Source organism: Anoplophora glabripennis, unplaced genomic scaffold (genome assembly GCF_000390285.2).
Source record: "Anoplophora glabripennis isolate ALB-LARVAE unplaced genomic scaffold, Agla_2.0 scaffold428, whole genome shotgun sequence".
In the NCBI taxonomy this organism is placed as follows: domain Eukaryota; kingdom Metazoa; phylum Arthropoda; class Insecta; order Coleoptera; family Cerambycidae; genus Anoplophora; species Anoplophora glabripennis.
The window spans coordinates 65,777-88,899 of record NW_019416528.1 but is presented as its reverse complement, the minus strand read 5'-3'; positions in this window follow the sequence as shown (position 1 = coordinate 88,899).

The following is a 23,123-nucleotide window of genomic DNA, read 5'->3' as shown; positions in this document are numbered from 1 at the left end:
GTTTGTTCATTGTTCAAGTGATGTTTAATAGTTTTCTTCTTCATTTCAAGCATTTCAAAGAAAAAAATTGAATACATGTTTAATATCAACAGTTTACGAGAATCAGTTTCAAAAACAATTTTATTTAATTACATCTATAACCCCCTTCACCCACTCCACTGAGGTTTAGGAATTTTTAGTTTAGTTGACGGTGCCTATCATACAATGTTGGTTGGCTATGCTCGATGGTCACGTCGCTTGTAATCAAGGGTATGTATACAAAGCCAGCTGTGATATCGTCAGCGGTTTCATAAATGTTTCTTCGTATTATTGTGGTAAGTAAGGAATTAAAGAAAATATATTGTTGTCAAAAACGGTGTACACATTTATACTAAAAAATATCTACCTAGCTGGTGATAAAAATAAATTACTGGGCAATCAAAAGTGACGGCCTTTATCTACTTGAGTGTCAAATTCAGTGGCGTGTTCAAGCCTTTTAAAAGAGGGAGGCTGTTCAAAAAAACTGTTCAAAATGAAGTTTATTCTATTTTACAGTTTATTTTTTTTCAGCATTTCTTCTAAGTACAAATTAACTCCAAAAATTATACTTTATATCAAATTAGAGTTTTCTAATTGATATTTTAGAGATTCATGGTATTTTGCTAACAAATTTAATAAATTTATATAATTTGCCTTATTTAATAACTAATCACGTTCTCCAATAAAACAAACTACGTCTGTCTTTTAAAAAATTCGAGATTTCGCATTTCCTTGTGTTCTTCGTGAGAAGAGCTGAGCTAATTATTTAGAACATGTTCAATTCTTTTTTGCCAAATGTTTTCTCTTCAATTATTGTCTGATTATCTGTACTATTAGATCATTGTCTATTTATGTAAATTGTTTAAATCGAAAAGTTCATTTCTATTTCACAAACTTTTATCAGTGGAAAATAAAACACGAAGCCACCAATATAAGAGAGACTTTTTGAAGCATATAGTTAACCATTCACGAGCCGCTGCTTCAGAATGCTTTTCACGTTCACATCACGTTATTATACTGTTGCGTTTGTTACTGTGCTGATATTGCATAATTAATTCCTATCCGTTGGTGTTCATGGTGGTGTATTGTAGACAATTTAATTTGTTGCTTTTTAATAAATAGTGCGTCCGCCTTTGGCCTACGGCTCACCTCTGACAGTTATGCATATGAGTGAACTTCGGCGAATTTCGGTAGTTTTCACTATTGCTATGCCATACATTAGAGGAGGGCATTTAACAAAAGAAATTTAAATTAATTAATAGTTAATACCCAGAAAAATTACCAACTATTGGTCAAATTTCATGACATTATGAAAAGTTTTGCAACAAAAAATGATTTTAGTGAAATTGGAACCTCTATTATAAAAACGTACTTACTCTTTATACCTTCATTTAATATTAAACTTTAGAATTAGCATAATACCTGCATTTAAAATAAAGCAACTGTCTGTTATTTCCTCTTATCAAGGGAAATTGTTGAAACCCTTTGAACTTTTTTTACGCCCAAAAGTTCGAGATTCGAACCCTTTCATTTTAGTAAATAGCCGAAAAATACGCGTGGGGGTTTTTGGCCGCTTTGTGCCCGTTAAAAAATGATAAATGCTCAGATTTTAAATGTCGAGCTTCTCATCCAACTGGACAAGAAATCAATAGTGGAGAGGCTTTTTGCAGCTTTAACTTATGCCTGGATATATTTAGAGAAAAGTGAATTTAGTGTACGCCTAGCAGTTATTACGTGCGATTCCACTTCAGTAAATTCGAGAAAAATATTATTCTAGTTTAATTTGAAAGAGCTGCTAATAGAAAAGCTATCCCTGAAATCATCAACTTAAAAAGTTGCTTCATTCCTGAATATCGCAAATCCAGAAGCATATAGTGAGACGCACTTCAACAACTTTATTGGCCAATAAAGGTGCTGATCTTACAACCATCAAACGGCATGGCGGCTGGAAGAGCTTCTCTGTAGCAGAAAGTTATGTTGAGGAGTCTATATCCAATAAAGTTGATATTGGAAGGAAAATCCAAGGAAAATATAGATGTTCTTTACAAGAAGAGACATCCGTAATTTGTGCATATTCTTCACAAACTTCGGCAGATGTTATGCGTTCCGAAAATGATGGCAACAATGCTACATGGGTTGTTATTAACGGAAAGGCAGTTTAATGTGATAAAACAAAAAACGAAATGTCTATTACTATAAATGTAAATGTTATTAAGCAAATAAATTAAATCTGATTTATAGGTTTATTAATTTTTTCATTATTCTACTAGTGAAATAATCTCGGAAATAATAGTATATTATGTTACTAGGAGTAGAAGGCGATCATTATGAGTTGAGCCCAAAAATTTGCTCGCCGAGGCGTTAGCCGAGGCTGAGCAAATTGGGCAAAACACATAATGAGCCTTCCACTCCGAGTGACATATACTATTTTTTCTTCAAGCGTGAATATAAAAAATTACTAATTTTGAAAATTTATAGCGGATAACGCGATGTTCAATCTCAGCACAAAATAAAATCAGTAGGTAGGTAATACTATTTATTTTATACATTTTATACATTTTATTGATTAATTAAACATGACAGTTTTAACCACTTTATTCATGAATAAAAAAACAAATGTAACAATTATTTTTCTTTAATTTGAATTAAACGAATAAACATCTAAATTACCTACATGTCTATCATCAAACTTTATTTATTAACATGAATATTAAATGTGCAATTTTGTATGGTACAGTTGTTGATATTTAAAGCGCTGCTGGCTGTCTTTTTTTCAAAGTTTACAGTTCTGTCGTTGAATACGTTACTTGTAATAAGGTTCTCAGTTTCAGTGTTAACAATTGTACCATTATTAACAGAAAAGTCTTCGATTAAATTATTTTCAGGATCAATATTTACAGTTTCGCTTGATGTACTTGGTTCATTATACTCTAATGGGTTTAATATTTTCATCGCTATCTGTTTCTTATTGTTTACAGAATCTTCAATGTATCCTTCAGCGACGCTGGTAGATTTCCATCCACCATGTCGCTTTAGGGTTGTAATGTCTCCACCATTATCAACTAAGATAGTTGCCGAGGTTCTTCTAAGGCAATGCCCCGTATATTCATGTGGATTTGGCAACCTTAAAAATGATGCAACATCTTTTGGCACTTTTGAAATTTTATGTATGCCCATTACAACACGATGACAATGGCCATTTTGATATTTAATAAAAAATCTATCAAAAGTTATGTCTTTTGGCCGAAGAGTAGCATATTTTCTGTATAAATTTAAATAAAACTCTCCAATTATGGTAAATGAACGATGTTTTTTAGTTTTTGTATTGGGAATATTTACTAATATTATATTTCCCAAATCTTTTACATCATTAACTTTTACTTGAATGAGTTCATCGCATCTACAAGCTCCTGTGACTCCAAATATTAGTGCAACCTAAAAAATATAGAATTATTAATTTTGTAACAATAAAAAAAGTTGGAAAATGCAAGGAAATTCTAAAACATGACGTAATTTTAAGACATCTATATTTATGAGTTTTTACAACATTCTTCCAATGAGCTATCTTTATTTCCGAAAATTGTTTATTATTCTCGTAATGGATACTATAAAATAACTTGAAGTTTACAAATTATAACAAAATTTTGTATTACAAATATAAAAAGGTTAAATATATATCTACCTATAATTTAAAAAGTACATACCTTGGTTGCTAAATATTTATCATCAGGTGCTTTATTCAGGAATTCGTCAAATTCTTTTTTAGACAAAACTTTCGACTTTTTTGGTTTATAATTTTCACCTTGTCGTTTCAAAAATGTAATTAATTTTGAATATTTCTCAATATTTACATTGTGTTCTATGTTTAATTTAGATTTTACCATTGAATATTGCGCCCATAAAGTTGAACTTTTCAGTGTTCTGGATAATCTTGTAAAATATGCTATCATCACATTTTCTGAATAAATATGTGCATTATTTTCTTTTGCCCAATTTATGAATTTATCATAAGCATTTTCATAAATTTTTCTCGACTTTGTTGGTATAAGTGTTGCCACTGATGTATTTGCAATTTCCAGTAATTCTGGTGGTGTGCACTGCATTTCTTCAGACATTTTAAAAACGACCCGACGCGACATCAAATTTCAACTGACACTTAATGAAACGTCAAAGCTTCTTGAATCTTTAATTCGTTGCTAGGATACTTATCTACACATTGTTACATTTTTTTACTAGTTAAAAAATGAAAAATATTTGTACTAGTTAAACAATAGGCTGCTTCTAAAGGAGGTGTTGCACTATATAATATAAGTATTATTATACGCTTGAAGAAAAATTTACTTTATTCCACTAGTGGATAAAGTATCACTTTCAACGGTTCATGTGCGTGGATAAAGTCCGATTGTAAGATGATTGTGGATAAGATAATAATTATAACGTCGGTAACATGTGCGGTTATTTTAATTTTTAATTTATTACCAGTTTGTCGTTTTTGGCATTTTCTGTTAAATTAATGAAATTGATAAATTGATAAAGTTGCTTTATAATAGTTTAACTTTCCATACAGGAACTTCTGTTGCCAAGTCTAAGAAACTTTCTTAAAAAATATTCTTTTATAACAAGTTAATAAAATTTTATCTCCTGCAGAGGACCAAACTTTTAAACACAGAGACCCTCCCGAATTTCTAATTTAATATTGTCGGGAAATAAACTCAGTCTTTAGGCTTAATTGTGCGAAACTGGGAGACATTTTATTTACATCCGTTATTTGATCTTCGCTTTTATACAGTGTTTTTTTCGGTGTAACAAATGATTCTTCTTTAATTGCCTTTATCGTCAGTTTTTCATTAAAACACGAGAACACTTATTGTTGATTTTGGAATATAAACATGGATGGGCAGAAGCAAATATTTATTTATCATATGATAAAATTAAAAAGTTCGCTGTGCTGATGCTTTGGAGCAGACAGCAAAATTAATTAAATATCACTGAGCTTCAGTTTGCATCAAATTTCTTTATTTATATCGTGAGCATATACTAACAGATGGAGCAATTGCGTCTCACCTATAGTCACTCAGTCTCTGTAATAAAGTCTGTAGCTGTTTCTCATAATATTATCGGTTTAAAAATACGACAGTATGTACTGTTGTGTTGAATGTTGTTTTATATGTTAGTTAAAATTTTATGTATGAATGTTCTATTTTGAAAATTAATGTTTTGAGTAAGTTTTAAATAGCCCCTGTATATGTGTGTCAATAAAGTATGTTATATGTAGTGTAGTGTGTATGTTAAAGACGTAAATACAATTCACAAGTCTTATATTTACCTGCTAATGGCCTCTATTTTACACTTTATTTATTTTAAAATTTTGCTTGTTTTTTTTTTAATTTTTTTTTATTTTTATACTTTATATTTTATGTGAGCAACTCCCTCGAGCAGGAGGCGGGTTCAATATTTTATTCAAGTAAGAATCTACTTATTTCTTTGTCATAAATTTTGTTTATCTCACTATCTAGATTTTCCTCAAATATCACACATGGAATAATAAATAAATTGGATAACTTTAACAAGTGTCAGCTATATTTACCACAACAGATATTCAGATATACAGTTATACAAATTTTCTTAATCTAGACTTATACTAAAATTAAAAATTGAGATCTCTTTATTTATATTACTTTACAAATTTGATTGGTTAAATGAAACTTTTGTTTTTAAATTTGTTAAAATTTAGTTTTAAATATCTTTATCTTTCATTGATCAATGTTTTTTTACATATGTGGCCAATAAAATATACCTTTTAACTGCAGTTAAATAAAATGGTCTACCTTGTATTTTGAAATTTCAAAGTTCTCAGACGATCTTGAAGTTGGCAGGCCTGCTGAACTGGAACTAGACTTTCTCGTTGTTTTCTGCCATTAACTCGTTCTGAAGCCGTCAGATTCTCCTCCGTTCCATTTATTCCGCTCAGGCACTGGTCACTAATTTTGAATTCGCACTTTATTCCCTTTTCGAAAATTCACTGCAGTCGAAGCACTTGATTGGTCACAAATCCTAACAGTTCGTTGTTGTACAAGTTTAATTTTCTTATGTTTGATCCCTGTTCGGACTAATTCGTTTTCTCACAACTTTTGACGAACTTATAACCTCACATCAGTTTGACATTTGAGATTTGAAAAGGTACAAATTTTAAAATAATTGAGTTGCCTTGATTTTTCTTGTGATTTTCACTTGTTTTCTTTCAGATTACCACAGATGTTTATCGTTCAAAGATCATGAGCAAACTGGCTGTTTTCGTCCAAAACACTTTTAATAAACCCGAAAACAAAAGAAGTTTGTTGTGGTTACAACGTCACCTGTCATATGATATAACTTATTTTATGAAATTTTGGGCATACGGATTTCTAAAACTGAAAATTATGCTTATTTTCGATTATAGGATACAATTCTCGTTATTTTGATACCCCATTTTCCATTGTAGGTTATAATTTTACATCTATTCTGAACCTATGCTAAATTATGAAAATACAGTAACATTTCTTACTTAAAACTGTTTTTACCTATCTAAATCTATTTTATGACCTCTTTATTAAAGTTCTTACATACTTTCCACTTGGGTTTGCATTTATTTAAATGTTTATGGCTTATTTTTGTTCTAGGTGTCGAAATGACATCGTTTTTCACAAATTTTTCACTTATGGAAAAGTCTATAACATAAAATAAATACTGCTTTTTAGTCCTTGGAAGATGCACTAGCCAATGTCTACAGCAGATTCACACTCACCGTTAGATTAAAAACAAGATTTACAAAGTTTGTCGTTTGACATATGATACAATTTTTTTTCTTGTACAATGCACCTATATATTGGATCAAATCCAGTTCTAAGGATGTGAACTTGCTAAAGGTATAACACTTTAACTTTCTATAACGTTATTTGCATGTATATTGAAAATTTAGTAAAATTTCTTCGATAGCCGCTACTGTACAAAGCTACCGTTTCAAAATTCGATGAAAATCTTTAAATGAAGTACAGATAATGTTTTGTACTGCTGTGGTTTGTTGGTGACAAACATGTACTACATTTCTGTGCTGTTTTTTTCAAGAAATTATCGTTGGAAAATTGTTTTATTTTGAATTTCATGTGAATTTTGACATTTCCGGAGTCATTTTCCATTATATAACTTGCATTGCACAAATTTGTGATATTCTTTTAAACTAGACATAAAATAGAACTATTTGACTTAATTTTACTACACCATGTGATTCTTTTTAAGAAAATCTATCAATTTAATAAATATTTTCAGTTTAATTGTTCATACTTGGAATTAAATATTTTAAAACGCTACTATGCTTTAAGATTTGCTTTTATTTAATGTTTTATAATTGAGCAGTATGTCATAACATGACAGTACATATTGTTTATAATTCAATGTTTGTGGGAGCGTTTTTGTGCTATTTTGCTATTTGAGCTATAAAGAGAAAAGAGACATCACAGAACACAGAATGATGAAACAGTTTTACATTGAACACGACGATTTTCCCCTAATCCAAGAGATGGAACGTAAAAGAAAACAGTTGCAGTCCTTAACCTACGCCTACATCAAACGCAGAGACCTTTTCGGCAATCCCATACCGAGAACAAGCCAAAAATAGAAGTTATTAATAAATTAGGCAATCTCCAAAAATAACTGGCGGGTGGAGAGAAATCAAACAGAACAAAAATAAAATGCTAATGTGATGGAAACAATCACTTGACGCTCGACAAACACTTGAAATGTGACCACACGTTCGCGAAATCGATGAAATCGATGCTGTTTCGCTGTTTTAGATAAAGCTAATGAAAACACACCCTTGTGTCAACAAATGTCGGCGCGGCCGCTGCTATAACGAGCTTCAGCGGTCGCACAACTGACTATAAAAATATTTACTGAACACAGAAAGGGAGGGGCACTAATGCATGATATTATTTTTAGATTTTCAGGTGCAAGATAATGTTTCGCAAACAATATATCCCTCGGATTTAACAAACCTTACGTCAAATTTTTTCTACGATAGGTCGTTAATCAGAATGAAAATTGTGGTTTCGTAACTCATAATGTTGAGGATGTAATGTATCTTGGATAGCCTGCGGTAGACTATTTCTGAGGGAATTGCAGGAACACAGCACTATTCGTTCCACTTTTTTTAGTGGCAGCGAAATTTATGTTTATTTTAATTCAATGCTCATGATGCTAGCTCGTTCAAAGAGACATTTTCTATAAAAACTTTTGGATAACTTCGGTTAAGCTGATTATAGTGATAGATAGCTTCTTCAGTAACTATCGTAAGTATCTTATTTGAACTTATTCTCCATTAAAAATTGAAAAACAGCCTGATACAACGCAGCTCGAAGAGCAAGGCTCACGGATGAGTTGCGTTATACTTCGACGATTGGGTTTTATAATAAACGACGCATTTTTATGTGAAATGAAGCACATAAATTTACTCTGTTTGGGGAAAATCATCGGATGTTAACCATCGGGATTTGTTATCGGCGTAAAATAATTTATGGCCAGCGAGTCGAACTCCATTTAGAGGATTTTCAACTCCGGATATTGGTGTATTGGGAACAGCCCATAACTTTTGTTACGCATCCATTTGTCTTTGTTTTATGGAATGTAACTCAAATGTGGTTGATTCAGATCACTCCGAACTGAAAAAGAACGGTTCCGTCGCTGAAAATCGAGTGTTATTAAACGAAAACTACCTACGCCGATTCTTAATCCTCATAAATGGGCAAAATTGGATTAAAAAGTTTGATTTAAAATTTTATTTCAATATATTTTATGACCATCAGTTTTGTAAAATGCAAAATGAAGATACAATAATATGCAGGGTGTTCCAATTAAAACTTCCCACCTGGAAAATATCGCAATTAAGGAATCTTCGAAGCTACCCCTTAAGCAGGGACGTAAAGTACCCTTAAACGTTAAACGACACCCTATGTTGAGTGACACCTAATTTTAAAGCTTTTTCAATTTTGCTCACGACAGCATACGACTTTTTGAATTCTGGTTTGGATATGACAATAAAATCATCACTTAAAGAATAAGAGAAAGTATCAATGAATGAAAGAATGTTATTTTATTAAATGTTCAAATCGGTTTCCCTCCGCTTACACACAATAATAAAATCTTTGCCCCACTTCCCAAAGAACATTTCGAAGCATTTCTGGCGTTATCTGGCCAGCAAGCAACTACAACTATATCGACTGTATTAACAACAACAGCGGGCTTTATTAATTTTTTTCTCGTAGTCGTGATACAGAAGAAAATAATTACCAATCCTTTCGATAGCATTTAAAGAAACGTGTTTTTTATATTCTTCTAGCCAAAATAGAACAACAGAAAGAACAAAGAACCCTGCGTTAATGGAAATTGACTTTTCCCTGTTTCGTGGGTAAGTATATATATATTCGAGAGATTTATTGTTGCGGAACTTTCCCTATTCGTAAAAATTACTCGTCATTTTTCTCTGCTCTCTGCACTTTTCACGCACCACACAACTTAATAACTTTGGGGAATCAATCACTTTGTCAACGCCAAATCGTAGGCATTGAATTCAAACTTTAATAAAAAAACACAATAATAAAAATAAAAGTTCCTTTTATTCATTGAGATTAAATGAATATATTAACATAAAACTAAAGCTTGTTTGCTGCTTACTTCCAATTATTAGAAATGTTATTACCGAAATCAGTATTTCATACAGAGTGTCCGAAAAAAACCCGAACTTCCAGGATCGAATCCCATAAAAAAAGTTTCAGGCCAAAGTTGTGGGACATCAAGAAGCTGGTGTACTTCGAATTGATTCCTGTATTTTAATACTTGAGAAACAGGATTAAAATGTTAACAAAAACTAATTTCCACTTTTCTAACCTTCATGAATGTTCAACTTGAATTATATATCGACGCGTTTACTTTATCATACGAAAAGCCACTGCATTTGCACAGGACTTGAAAGGAAGGAGGCTATGGAATGCACAAGCAAACCTTTAGATTTCGTTTTATACTTTTTAAATTGAAATACACTTCGAAACTCCAGACGGAATCTATCTGTCAGATAAATAAATAGATATGGCGATTTTGGTATAAACTTTCGAACACCTTATACCCATAAATCTACTGTTTGATACATTTTGACGGGGAAATATGAGCACAGTGCTTTCAGTCCGATTAACAATTATTCCGGCTGATATATTGGAAGTGTATATCACAGTTGGGGATCTCTCCATTGTAGGTTCGATTAACTTGATTATTTTTGGTGGCGATAAATTTTAAACTAAATAAAACTTTGGGTAATAGAAGTTGATAGAACATTTTTAAATACCTTTGCTCTGTTGGGAATTTTTTCCAGTATCTCATGTCGATCTATTTCACTATGATGATTTCAGTTGGTTTAAATTTGAACTGGCAAAAATATTTAAACTACTTTTGTAGTTTTTTATACTGAACTCAGTTAGTAGGGTTGATGTTGTTGATTTGTTGCACGAATAGTGAAGTTGAAGATAGTGTAAATGACAAGAAGAGTGCATAAACTTAAGAAGAAATTCCAAAGTTGTTGGCATATCATCCAAAAATATGCTTATTTAACTCTCTTCTCCCTATTTCATCAAATAGTTGAGTTTTAAGAGCAAAGTCAGCAGTTATCGAAAAATTTTCCATCAGCATTTTTTTTAAATTTGGCTTTTTTCTTCAATTTTTTTTTTCGCAAAATTGTTATACTCATATGTTCTACACAGTAAACTGTATCCCTGTTTAAAATATCATTTTTTAATAGTTTAGAGCCGTATGAAAAAAAAATTATATAAAGAACTGATATTATTTTGACCTCATTTATTTCTACTCGACTTTTTTATATCAAGTACCGGGACACCCTGCTCATTTAAGGTTCACCCTGTATAATTGGTTTCCGATAAGGAATTTTGCTTCATAACCCATGCCTATCAAGAGCTTCAGCCTTTGCTTGACATTTATGGAATATAGATCGCTTCCTTAGAATTTCCCCTTTAAGTGCATTTGGCACTTCCCGTTTGCTGCTATTTAACAGCTTATATATCAAAGTATCATGTTAATTTTGTAATCCCGTGCAAGGAGTGGCCGTAATCTCTAGATGTAAATAGGTACAGCGCAGATAATCTTACCGCTCTGCTGTTGACGGTGGCATATTTCCATAATAATAACTTACAATAATTTGTTAGTTTAATTTGAAGAAAAAATGAGTGTTACAAAAATTTAAGTATTAAAAGCCATCATTTAATCCTCAAAAATCTGCAAGGCAATATGAAATGGTTTATAATAATGGCTTCAAAAAGTGGTATACTTAAAAAAAAACAACTGAATAATTCACTCCAGCAGGGGATATACTTAATATACTGTTAATATAATCAAAACTGAATAATAATTAGACAAAGGATCAGTTGAAGTTAATGGCTGATTGGTTAATCACAAATTTTACCGGAGAATCGGTCCTAAGCAAATTCCCAAACCGCCACAGCTCAAGAAAACACACCTATGCAAAAACTAACACCACCTGATGTTGCCCTCGGCTATTAGTAGAGAGAAAGTTTGTAATGTACCTATAGTACGATCGTATTCGATGCAAAGTAATAAATCATTGCCTGTCAAGGGAATCAGTGCAACACATTTTATAGGGGGTTTTGGAAATTGAATAATTTCTTTATGCATTATGGATTAACAGTTATATATTTATGAAGGACAAAATGAAAAACAAAGGCATCTCCTTCGCACATTGGGCGGCAGGACAACAATACATTTATTACTCCCTTCATTATCCCTCATATGACTTGTGTCTTGTGTTTTTTGCGGCGGCGCGCGTGCCGGCCTGGCGTGGTCAGTTTCGTTTCGGTTGTATTGGTGCTGCGTGTTTCTCGCTCGCGATATTTGTGAGGTTATAACTGTTATAAGTGCAATTATATTTCTTTCGGGCTATATGTGTGTTTCGCGCTATTATTTGAGAATTTGTGAGTGAAATCATATTTCTTGTGCTCCGTAACAAAAGTGTTTTTAGTGTTTTATTTGTGTGCTGTGTGTGTGTTTCGGGCTGTTGTTTGTGAATCGTGAATGCTATTATATTTTCTGTGCTAGTGAAGTGAAGTTTTTTGTATTATTATTGCTCTGTTGTCGTTATATGGATAAATGGAGGCGGTGCCTGGATGTTCGCGAGCCGGATGTACTGCTGTGGGTACAAAAAAATCTATATTAAGTTACAGAGAAAAAACGATAATATTAAATGTCTATAACCCTTTAGAAAAGGATCATCCCATGAAACTGAAGACTGGTTTGGTGGAAATGTGTTCTAGATATACTGGAGTAAGCGAATTATCTGTTTTCAAAATTTTAAGAGAGAAGAAAATTGAAGGAGACGTTAAGAAACCTAAAAAAGGGGGTGCAAAGAAGAAATTAATATTAAATGAAGATGAGAAAAATGCAGTTTGGCGTACAGTACATAAATCATAGAATTTATATTTTGTTTATAATTTGTTAACATTTCTTGTTTGATAGAAAAATAACTTATTTTGTTGAGATTGGTAGAGAATTGTTGTTAGTGTTTTCATTTGATAGAATCATATCATAGGATTTATATTTTGTTTTCATTCTGTAAATATTTATAGTATATCTGTTATACAAGGTTTTTGCTTTGAAACTTCGTTCTCCTTATAAAAAAAAGAATCGTAATGGGGTGCGATGAAGAGATCAGTTCACGTCTGGAACCCTGTTCCTACAAAAATCCCTTTATTCTCATAAACTATTTGTTTTAAATGTAATTTATTATAAATCCAATTCGTTATTTAAATTCCACATATGTACTACATTTCACCTCTGTACGCGCCACTGTTTATTGTTCCCTGCTCTACGATCAAGCTCGCCAGGTTAGTATTTGACGTATAACCGACCACTTCGTACACTCGATGCACCTGGCCGACTACAGCTAGTACCAGAACACAGTGCGTATGCGGCGGTATTTCAGATTTTACATTCAATTTCATTTTAAATTTGAAACGGTTCATCTTACGCCTCCTAAAAATGATGACACGATTCTCCTTTGATAAAAGACCGAAAATTTTTTGCTCTACTTTGCATCGAATACGATCGTACTATAGGTACAATAACGTCGACTAGTATATGTATGTAATTAATGTTTAAACTTCGAATCAGTTCAGATAGACGTCTTGCCTCGACTTCTGGAATTGCTGAAGAATCATTTGTTATCCAAATCTAAGCTGTCAGACATTTTAAACTTTACTCATAATGGAAACGGACAGAGCGAAATGGGCTTCGCCTTGACCTTATCTCGCACGAGTCGCTAATTAGCCGATACTGGAGTAGTAAAAAATACATTAGCGTGGCTTAGGGGTCCTCAGTTTTAATGCCAATTTATTACTGTATAAGTCTGGTCTTAATTTAACCCTCACCACCCTCATTAGGATTTAAAAATGTTACATTTTGCAGAAAGTATAAGGTGTGCTTAATTTATAGTTGTGCATTGCGATTTATTGAGATTATTTATGTACAGGGTGAAGCGTCGTGTCGGTTTACGTACTTTTTAAAACAAATTTTATATACAGATACTATATACAGGGTGTTAATGAACTTATGTCTAAAGTTTAAAGGGTGGAAAAATGAGTAAAAACTCAGCTAATTAAAAGTGTGTGAAAACTGTTTTGGAACTGCTGAAATACATGTCAGTTTGTAATACATTGTTGTAGTGATTGCTGTGCTATTTTTCGAGATACATTTAATAGTCGTATTTCCAAGTTTTCTTTTGAAAATGGCACACTTTGACGGTGCTTCATATCTAGATTTTTTGCAAAATCGTTTGCCGGAGTTATTGGAAGCCGTGCCATTAAATGCTCGACAAAATATGTGGTTACTGCATGACGGAGCTCCCGCTCACTTAGATGCTCACTCTTTAGACTTCCTATATGTGAAAAGTGTTGTGTATTCCACGGAAATTCGTGACATTGACCAATTGCTACATCGTATTGCTGAAGCTTGTAATACGTGTTCGAGAGGACGTGGCAATGTCGCAACGCGTGCGAGCGAATTGGATACGTCGCTCTGAAGCTTGTGTGCAAACAAATGGTGGGTACATCGAACATCTTCTATGAAAATCAGCAGTTCTCAAAAGGTGGCTTTTGCAATGTTGAGATAAGTCAGATTTTAAAATTACATTTTACTCAACACAAATCCGTTTGACATAACCGATATGTGGCAAAAATATTTGACATAAGTTCATTAACACCCTGTATGTACGTTATCTACTTGTAATTTATAAAACTAATAAACTAAAATTTAAATTTCAACATTTCTTGACAGTTTGACAAACAAATGGAACAAAAATTGATAGTGTAGACTGTAGAATGTACTTATAATAAACAAGTTATTTATATTGATTGATATGATATAAAATAACATCCAGTGAATCTGTTACAATTTCGATTAAATACAATTTACTACAGTTTCCTGCAATTTTTACTCCAATATATTCCACCTGCCTTGGAGGCAACCAAATAAATGCGACAGCAAAAGCCCCCAGTAAGTTTATACAAATATTTGCAAGAAATCTCCCTTTAGGGCGACTCCCGATGTTCAATCAATAGGGAGGTGTCTAAATGACCCATTTCGTATATCTTTATTAGACCATCGAGATCAGAGAGCAAATTCCGTGAATACTTCGCTTCTGTGTCAAACATCCCTTTTACCTTCGCAGCCTTTGTGGGAGTCAAAATACAGCTGATTAGGTTGATTTCCTTCGGTCAACAGTAATGTCACTAAATGAAATTCCGATGAAAATTTTTTCCCCCGAACCTTTCTCGCTATACGCATTTGCGATTACAACGAAAATACAGAGAGCTCATGGCATAAGTGTTTTTTTCTTCATTTAAAAGATATTAAAAAAAATCTAAAAAAGTTTTTTATCTAATTTAGCAACAGCTTACGTGTGGTAGTGAGTATTTGGTCATTCTGTGATCATATAGTTCGATTAGCTGTGGTTTCGTCAAGCGGCTAGCCTCCGTTGCGCTTCTTAAGCGTTCGGATCAAGATTGTATTCTGCTTAAATTTAAACTATGTAGGGTATATCGTTGATCATTTGGTTATGGTTAAATAATAATTAATAACAGCACAAATGAGGCTTTTTCTGTGATAAAATATTATCTATTCGCTTGATGAAGCGTTTGAATAAGAAAGGAGAATAAAAATAGACCGTATTTTATAGCACCTGCTTTAATTTGCGTAAATACGTCAATATCAAAGGGTTATTTCTACTGTGAATAGGAACACAATTGTTTTTAAAAACTTGAAAACGTTGAAATGATTTTAATAAATATTTCATGCCATTGTATTTTCGCTGTCTAACAGTTGACTTAAAAAGGTTGAAACTGGCAACGCTGATTTATTATTCAAAGTTACACCCCCTGTATATGGTCACGAGCCGACACTGGAAACTTACACAGCAAATGAAAGTACACAGAAAATGTAAAATTCCTCTTTACGTCATTTAAATTTAAAAGCAACACATTAAAATTTAAAAAATACGTTTAAAGCTCTAGCTGAAAGCAGAGAGAGAGCGATACTAATAAATGCGAATCTACAATATACAATCCAAAGTGGGACCTATTGTCCATCCAGAAAACAACTCAGCGGCTTGTGTGAGGCATAATGCATTCCACATGAGGTTGTTTGAATGCAGCGTCATCGCGAAGTGCAATTAGCGGTTTTTGGAAAACCGAGCGGTATGATTGACGTTGATGAATGAACCGGAATAGATTTAGAGCGGCGGGTGTTCATACATGTCAATTCCATTATCGATATGGCATGTGCGTGATATCTGCCGAACATACTTGCAACAATGTAAAAAAAATAATGGTGAATTTTACGTGAGGTAATTACTAATTTCTTTATTTTTCCCTCAGTTTCCAGGAAGATCGAGAATATATGGCACTTAAACATAAATTTGGGTAAGACAGTAAGAATAATAATATCGGGGTTAATCCTCAGTTTTCATGTTTAAGCAGGACGCAGGACGTGACTCTTTTAGATGGCACAGGCCAAGTTCTTCCTTGTTATTAAGCGATAAGAAAACATCAAAATAAGGAGATAGGACGCCAAGAGGAAAAATGGTTCGTAAAAAATTACGATAATATTGTGTACAAAAAAGCGTCACGATTGGAATCTGATGTGAAAAGTATTTTCATGTAATTTCATAACATTTATTTGTTTATTTATTTAGAAATGCAATACCCCACGGGACGAAGTCCCAATTACAGGATTAGGTAAAACAGAAAATTCATCAAGCGATAATCTAGCATCAGATGTAACACCAAGGTCAGTAAATTGCGTAACTTTGTTTTATGATCAAAATCTAGAGAAGTTTTGCTTCATCTAGAGTAGAGTATTTATTTAATTTAGCATAAAAGCTAATTTTTACATTTATAATACAACAAAATATACAAATAAATAAACACATATATTCATATACATATGCTTTAGACGTACAGTAAACAGATGTACATTAGGCGCTTTTTTTAATTTGATCAGGCAACGCATTAAATAATTTGACACCTTCGTGAAATAGTGACTTCTGTAATACTGTAGGACAAAATTTTACATTTGCTCACTAAACCGATCGAAATAACTCATTTAGAAGGGGGAAAAAAAAGAAAATTGTTACCTGGACTGTGGAAGTGGTAAAGGGGCTTATAATAAACGAAAAAAAAAATGCGTAAGGAGGGGTGGCGGAGGGTTGATTTCGGGGGTTGAGAAGTTATGAAAAATTGTACCATTGCGATTTCTGGGGAAAGTTGACGTCAGACAAAAAAGCATCCAGTACAAATTTGTAGATTATGCAAAAATCTACAACTCTAGAGGTAAATTTTTAAAACAACCTTAAAATTTCTGAGAAAAATGCGAAAAACGGGTTTTTTTCTTATTTTTCGTTTTTTATATCTCAATTCCGCAAAAATAATTTGATTTTGACGAAACTTGGTGGAAGTATACCTTTCTATGTCTTAAATAACCACCAATTTTTTTAGATAAAAAAATTAGAAGTTTCGGAGATATTCATTTTTTCCGATCTGAAACACTTTTTTTCCAAAAAAAAAATTCTATTTAGAAAAATCATCGTACAGAGTTCTGACCATGATTATTTTTTCGTTTTGACATATACTTTTGGTGAAATAAAAAAATCTGTAATCACAGTTCAAAAAATTTCGTTTTCAAATAAAGATAAAAGAAATAATACGATTTTGCAAAATTTCGGGTTTTTCCGGATATCTCCGGAACTACCCGGAATTTTAAAACTTTCTAAACGGTATATTGTTAGGTATAAAAAAACACAATTGTTGCAAGTCATTTTTTTTGCATTTTTGAGCATGTTTTTGAACTGTGATTACAGATTTTTTTAGTTCACAAAAAAGTATGTATATGTCAAAACGAAAAAAATTATCACGTGCAGAACTCTGTACGATGATTTTTCTAAGTACAATTTTTCTTTGAAAAAAAAGTGTTTCAGACCGGAAACAATTAATATCTCGGAAACTTCATGATTTTTGTATCTAAAAAAATTTGTGGTTGTTTAAGGCACAGCAAGGTATACTTTCACCAAATTTCGTCAAAATTAAATTATTTTTGCGGAAATGAGAAATAAAAAACGAAAAATAAGAAAAAAAAACTGTTTTTTGCATTTTTTTCGGAAATTTTGAGGTTATCTTAGAATGTGACTTCTACAAAAGTTGTAGATTTTTGCATGATCTACAACTTTTGTATTGGATACTTTTTTATTTGACGTCAACTTTCGCCAGAAATCCCAATGATACAATTTTTCACAACTTTTCAACCCCCCAAATCAACCCTCCGTTACCCCTGCTCACGCATTTATTTTTTTTACGTTTATTATAAACCCTTTACCATTTCCACTTATAAAAGTCCAGGTTACATTTTTTTTTCTCCGTGTAATTTGGTTGGACTACACATTTAGAGATAGATTATTATTATTTGAACACCATTTATATAAATTGTCAAGATTATCTTATGATCCAGTACAATCAACAGAAGATTGCATAGAGTAAATAATTGACATCGAAGCATTCAGTGCACTAGGTGAAGACATCAAAATCGAAAAAAAATACATCCAAAATCATCTGTAACGCCTACTAACCTCTAACCATGAACGTGATTAAACACCGATGATGGGCCTTAACGAAGACAAATTCGTACATTCTGTATTGGACATCAATATATCGGTTACATCATTACATACACAATAATGGTGTGGAACGGATTGCAACTGTGATGAGCGAATAATTTCCGTCTCTTACTAACAGCTCTGTAAATTTTGTAACTGCTGTACCCAACCACAAAACAACTGGGCAAGCATATTATAACTTTACATTCTTTGCACAAAATTAATAGCTCTACGGTAGAAGTGACTTGAATAAACACAAACAAATATGTCCAACTTTAGTTTTTCCATATTTAGCTGCTTTAGCACCCGAATAGATAATAATCTTTAATCACAGAAAAAGTCTAGCGTATGTTAAACGTTTTTTATTACTATTTACCACCCGCAACCAAGTGGTCAACGGTACACTTTGCACAGCCTACCCTGTTCAGGACGTATGAATACAATCTGTGTGGCACGTACAAGGTATTTATAGCACCTTGACCGAATGGATCGTCACCACTTCAGTTTGTTACATTTATTTTAGTTTTCGGTTTATCGGTTTACGAGAAAGTGTTAGTTTAGTGTTTCGTTTCTGTACATGGAATCGTGTACTTTTGTATTTTCATTTTCATGTTTCTGTGCGTAATATTATGAAAAAGCGTGAATACGAATCTAGAAAGAGTTGGTATTGTTAGAACCTACGTTTTGTCAGGAGAAATAGATGCTGTTGCAAGAAGACGAAATAAGACCGACCGACAAGTACCGAATAAGAAAATGTCTCTAAGATTGGTTCAACATTTAAGAGATTTTGGAATGTTGGACGAACATAAAACTTAATGAGAAACTTAGACTTAGAAGTTAGACAATAATATAGTATTTTTTTTAAACACTTTTTCCCTTGGTATTGACACCATGAATTTATCGAATTTTTACCTATTTTATATGTACTTAGATACGTATATAACTAAATTCAAAAAAGAATGACCATTTCTAATGCCTTCAGAACATCACAGGATGTAATATATACATAATATCTAACCCAAAACTGTCATCAAATTGCCTTTCGCCTAGATATTCAAGCCCCAACTGAATGAAGAATGTAATAAAAGCAACAAAGCGCAGCAAGAATCCTTTGTAGAAACGAAAATTTTTATACAAACTACAATAATATCCTGCGGGCAAAACGCCTCGGATACGAATATAGATGTTTATTTATTTATAGTAAAATTTGCTGCTTATTTTATTTTAACACCGATGCAATTTTAAGCGACCATCAAAATAGGAAAATACCATTTCAATTGTATTACGTTGTAAATAGCTTCTTAAATGTATTATTTGAGAGCATAAAAAATATATCACGTAACCTATCTATACCCTCATTTTTTTCAACTCCCCTTGTAGTAAAAAACGTGAAATTCCAAAGTTGTTGGAAATTTTATCACTGCTCGAAATCCAACAGTCAACTTTTTTATATACAGTGTTTTAAAATTCCAAGAAAACTAAAACTATCGTCTTTACCATATTTTCTAGATAGAAAAGTAAACAAGATAAACGGAGTAGAATTTTATGAACATACAAGAAAAAATAAAAAATGGGAACATAAGTAAACGAACACAGAAGTCATTCTGTTCGTGTAATGATCCACCACAAATACGTCAACTGTGAAATATTACAACCACGCTGGAAAATCACCCAAGGATGTAAAAATTACGTGTATAGAGAGCACCGCGTTCTGTTTGCATAATCTTCCCGTTTCATTTGCATTATTTATTTCCCAGTTTACGGCTCCGTATTCGTTTTGAGTTACAAGTAATAAAAAACTGCAATATAAAATTCAATTACTTTAAATATTGTATCAGCCTGGAAATCCAATTAGGTTCGCTCTCTCGAGTAAAGGACCACGTTCCTAGCGACGAGGATGATCTCACATTTTTGGCGGCCGTATGTATCCAGCTTCGTATAAGAAAAATCCACGGATTTCGGTGTTGTTGGGAGACGTGTGGGTGAATGAGAAGTTGGCAAATGTATATATAATAGTTTCGTAGGTTACTTAGAACACTGTCTAAAACGAAGCTCAAGAGACCTATCGAAATGGAATTAATATAAAAACACATATTTAATAAAATGCCTCGATCTACGAATTAAAAGAAATATATACTAGACAGTTGTCAATATGGACCTTAAATGAGAGTAGCCAAAAATCACCCCGAGTACTTTTGCAGATGGCCTCTGGCCACGTCCTTGTGTGTAGAAAATATTAAACTTTGCGCTTTGCTTTCGTCCAATTTAAAACTGCTTCCTGAAAATCATATTCGTGCTCTTTGAATTATCGCATGGAAATTAAAACGAGATAAATTAAGTTATAAGAGCACCCTGTACCATAAGATACTGGAACTTTGACCCCTGAAGTGGGTTTCATGTTTGTCCGGATTATATGGACTTGGTTAAGTGGTTGTGAACGATATATCCGCGAAGTTTTTTTCGGACCATTAAAACCCATACGGAATATGATGGTCTGACATGAATTGATGTTTACAGGAGCCTTTGGCCGTTTTTTACGGGACGTAGGAATGTCTGGAGTATTTATTTACCTCCAGATTCTAACGGTCATTCTGAGCAGTTAGAATCAAAGTAGTTTTGATCTAGTTCTGTTCACGTGAAAATAAATAAAATTTTTAATTGCTCACAATGTAGAAAAGTTTCAGTGAAAATTCTCGTATTCGTTAGTAGTACATTATTTATAGGATTTCAATGAAATATTAAACGTTAGTTAGAAATATGCAGTTAGTCACAATAATCAATAGACAGTCTTTGATTATGCAAAAAACTAGAATCTCATTTAAAAAAATATAGATGACATCACCACTCATATACAGTGTGACGAAAAAAAAATGTTGTACATCAGTATAATAGTTATTTATGGTACTAGTGTGTTACAGAATATATAAGTCACGCTGGAAATGTTTTTTCTACACACGAGTTGCATACAAAATTTTATCCAATTCTTTGATAGAATTTCGTTTTAATAATAAATAAAAGTAACAATCTCAGAAAAAGTAATTTAATGAAATGAATGTATTTTTAAATATTACAAAGGATGCGAGTGTCTGTAACCAAGGGGTATGTTTTTTGAGTTGAAATCACGTTGAAACAGCAAAGAACTGAAGGAATTTCAACATTGGAAAATCGAAGAAGGGGTGAAAGGCGTAAATGAAGATGTCTTGCTGGCTTATTTTATCAATTTAAGTGAGAAATTAGCTCCATCCACGTTGTAAACTAAATATTCCATGTTGAAGTCAACTTTGAGAGTTTACAAGATTGAAATTTCTAAATTCGGAAGGCCAGTGGCATTTCTAAAGTCTAAGCACAAACATTTTCAACCAAAAAAATCCAAGGTCTTAGAAAAAGAACAAATCGAACAATTTTTGCGTGAAGCCCTAGACGAAGATCATCTTCTGAATAAGGTAGGTTCTACTGAATAGTTTAACTGGGTTATATTTATTAAATGTGTGTTATTTTTAGGTGGCGTTGATATTACAAGTTTTTAGCGCTTGCCGTCTAAGCATAGACAGTAAAGAGGACAAAGGGCAGTATATCCACATCATGATTTCAAATACTAAAACGAACAAACCAAGCAGCTTCGCTGTGTTAAATGAAGGACTTTGTGTTAATCCAACTGAATTAATTAGAAAATATTCTAAGCTAAAGCCTCACAATGTGCAGCATTAAAGGTTCTTTTGCAATTTTTAAAAGGGAAAATGCACACGTCAATGTGTTGGTATTAATAAGCTTTCAAAAATCACTAATGTTGTTGCGCGATTTTTGGGCTTGACAGATTCTAATTTATACAGGGTCTCCGGAAATACCGTTCGAATAATTCTAGGGGTGATTCTACATGTTAAACTATGAAGAAAAGTTCATATGAACATAGGTCCGCAAATGCGTCATAAGGTTGCTATGGCGATTCAAAGATTGCACCGGGATATAGGTTTTATTTTATATCTCTGGAACCGTTTCAGATAGCCATCTGAATTTTGGCATATGAATTGCCTTTAATAGTAGGTACTTTTCAGTGTTTTTACTAAATTATTATTTTAATCAGGGGCGTACCGACAGGGGAGGCCTCGATTTAATTTGTTCACATTTTTATTAAACGTCATATTTTTGCAGTTTTCTTTAGAAATTCTGATTCCGCGGTATAAATGACATAAAAAAGGTATTCTTGTAGAAAACCTGTCAGGCTAGCCGTTTTCGAGAAAATACTCTCCAAAGAAAATAGTGCATGCATGGTCGCCCAATAATAAAAATTTCTACATCAAAGTAGGCTTATGTCGGTGCTAAGTTGAAAATGGAAAAAGGTCAAATTACTGTAGTTACGGTAAACGAATTTGACATAAGGTTTAAAAATAAAGTTTATTCGATTATTATTGTGTTAATAACAGTGTAATTGAAAAAAATCATTGTTCTCGTCTTTCAAAAAATGCCGGAATACTCTTTTGCTGAAATGGCCGACATGCACTTCATGTATGGCAAAGCAAACGGTTGTGCTTTGGAAGCTCGGAGGTTGTACCAAGAAACTTTTCCAAATCGCCAGCTTCCTTCTGATAAACTGTTCAGCAGTTTACATCAGAGATTAAGAGAAACTGGTAATTTTACGCCAAATAAGAGAGATTGTGGACGAAACCGTACTACCCGAACGGCGCAGACAGAGGAAATTGTTCTACAACAGATTGAAGCTAATCCAGGTAGTAGCACCAGAAGAATTTCAGTACAAACGAATATTCCCAAAAGTGTTGTATGGGAAATTTTACACGAGGAACTTTTGTATCCATACCATTTGCAAAGAATTCAAGCGCTAAAACCTCGGGATTTTTTGCCT